Source organism: Octopus bimaculoides, chromosome 3, assembly GCF_001194135.2.
Source record: "Octopus bimaculoides isolate UCB-OBI-ISO-001 chromosome 3, ASM119413v2, whole genome shotgun sequence".
Taxonomy (NCBI): domain Eukaryota; kingdom Metazoa; phylum Mollusca; class Cephalopoda; order Octopoda; family Octopodidae; genus Octopus; species Octopus bimaculoides.
In genome coordinates this window covers 40623055-40626196 of record NC_068983.1, presented here as the reverse complement: position 1 = coordinate 40626196, position 3142 = coordinate 40623055, and positions in this window count along the sequence as shown.

Genomic DNA, 3142 nt, shown 5'->3' with positions numbered 1-3142 from the left:
TATATATATATATATATATATATATATATATATATATATATATATATGTATGTATGTATGTATGTATGTATGTATGTATGTAGATATGAGAAGCACATATATTGAACCAAAATATAATTATAACTATTTGATTGTTTACTAATAGTTAATTAATAATCACTGAGTGATGATTAAAAAAATTGTAACCGATAACGATCGGCTGATGTTCAGCAATATTTAGCTGATAACAATCATCTGAAGGTTAAGTAATATATAGCGCCATCATTTGATTATAAGACATTTAATTGACAAGTAATAATCTCGACAAAATGTACCTTTTCTTTGAAAATGGATTAATTCAATTCTGTTGGTAATCCTACGTTCAGGGAATCGAGCCTGTCGTCTGCGTCGATGAGGTAATCCAGAAGATAAATTCTGAACGCAGACAACAACAGTAACAAAGATAAATCTATGTTTTTTTATTGTTGTAATTTTGTTTGTTGTCATATTTTTTTTGTTCTCTATAAGTTCTGAAGTGAAAATCCGACATTGAAAACATAAAATCTAGAAGACAAAAATAATGCAGTTTTACTCGGGTTACATTGGAGATGCTTTGACCCTACTAAATTTCATTAGAACCCCTATCCCTGCAGACTGATACTGATGATAAATTAGTAATTATCTTAAGGTTGACTAAATTACATCGGACGGAATAATTCTGAAAATGAGCTGCAGTTTTACAGCAGGATACATGTTAAGAGATATCAGGTGACAAACATGGCTTCGGGGCCAATGCTTTCAGTTACGGATGAGATGTACTTAGTGAGAATGTTGATTGTCACCAAGATGGAGTAGAAGACATCTGACAATCAAAGGGACACACAGACAGACTAACAAACAAATAGATTGACAGTATGATTCAATGTAAACATTTTTATAAAATACGCTCTCGTTTATAATAGGTCCTTTCTTGTGATTGCTTCGAACGCCATTTTGATTCTTCAACACCATCTGCGACCATTTTCTATATTTCGTGGAAATATTCCCTGTGGTATGTGGGGTGGGGTGATGAGTTGATGGGATGGTGGAAGAGGCACCAGCCTTTTCTTTCTCCGCAAACAATGCATTCCTCTCTTGATATTTAATTCCTTATCCCCAGCCCACCAAGAGAATATTAGCAGCAGCAGCAATATTAATAAACTTTTCTACCAAAGGCACAAGGCCTGAAATCTTGGGGGAGGAGACTCGTCGATTACATCGACCCCAGTGTTTCACTGGTACTTAATTTATCTACCCGGAAACGATAAATGGCGAAGTTGATATGATGATGATGATGATAATAATAATAATAATAATAATAATAATAATAATAATAATAATAATAATAATAATAATAATAATAATGATAATATCGCTGTAAAAACATCCATTAATGAATTTATTTATTTATTTATTTTAAAGTACATATTTTACCTGTGAATTGCGTGTGTAAACTGGGAACGCATACAATGATCTTCTGTGTCCTAGGTGTACGGAAAACACTCGGCGAGAAATGGAAGAAAATTTGAAGAAAGAAGAAAAAAAACATAATAATAAAAATAAACAATCTAAAAAAAACATCTGAAAACCTTAGAGATACCCTATAATTTAGGTGTATTGCACAAGTCGACATTACTTGGAACTGCACGCATATTGCGTAAAGTACTGTTTGTCTGAGGTCCTTGTTGTGACTTGACAAACAGTACATATCCCCCCCCCCGCTGTAGGCACAATATCTTCAATCAACATCACAGTATTGGATACTGTGCAACGTTAATGATGATGATGATGATAACTGACTTAATTTATTTGCCACAAGGGCGAAGGATGAAGGGAGCAGTACAAAGACAGACATAAAGTGTGGGGGTTTAGATATAATGAAATGTTAAAAAAAAACGTAGCTATACACGGTATAAGCTGAAAAACAAGGGACACATGCATAGCATACAAAGGTTTTAATAAAAAGAAAGTGGGCGGGGAGGATGATAGAAATGTGGCCCTCTTGATACAAGAAGGCATCTAGGGATAATCGAGGAACCCAACTGTCCGAGATTCCCCTGAAATCCCAGGGGCAAGTACCCTCTCCAATCCTTCTCTCTGACTCACAGGTCTACACTTAGATAGTACCATCCACTCATTTCCTTTTCACAACTTTCAACCACCTTTCAATAAACTCACTCGAGGACAGCACTTCCCTCTCCACTCTTAATTTCCTTTTCAAGTGACACTTGAAGAAGTCAATGAGAGCTCTACAAAAGAGAGATGTATCTGTTTTCATACAGTTCAGCCTTGTCCACCAAACAACCCCTTTCGTCACAGCCTTGCCTGCTCGATTGATGGATGGCGGCGGTGCGATCATCACTACAGACTCGGCCGACAGACAGATCCGTCCCATACGTGACAGTAGTTGGCGACATAACCCCACAAGTCAGCAATACTCGGACACTGAACGAGGGCGTGCAGAACGGATTCATCACTTTGCGCTCACCTCTGACAAACCCGTCTGATAGCACATCCGTGCCTGTAGAGTTTATCACGAACCGGTAACACCCCACACCCGGTGGTACTGCCCCTTTCTGCTGAAGACACAAGGCCTCGATATTTTGTAGGAGAAGATTTGTCGATTACATTGACCCCAGTGTTTCACTGGTACTTAATTTATCGACATAAAAGGATAAAAGAAGTCAACCTCGGCGGAATTTGAACTCAGAATGCTTAACGGTATTTCGTCCAACGTGCTACCGATTCTGCCAGCTCGCCGCATTCCGCCGTCTGATTAATAGTCATAATACTAATACTGATAATAATAGTCCTTTCTACTCTAGGTACAGAGCCTGAAACGTTTGGGTGAGGGGCCAGTCGATTAGATCGACCCTAGTACGTAACTGGTACTTAATTTATCAACCCCGAAAGGATGAAAGTCAAAGTCGACCTCGGCGGAATTTGAACTCAGAATGTAAGCAGCAGATGAAAGACCGCCAAGCATTTCATCCAGCGTGCTAACGATTCTGCCAGGTCGCCGTCTTATTATTATTATTATTATTATTATTATTATTATTATTATTATTATTATTATTATTATTATTATTATTATTATTATTATTATTATTATTATTATTATTAT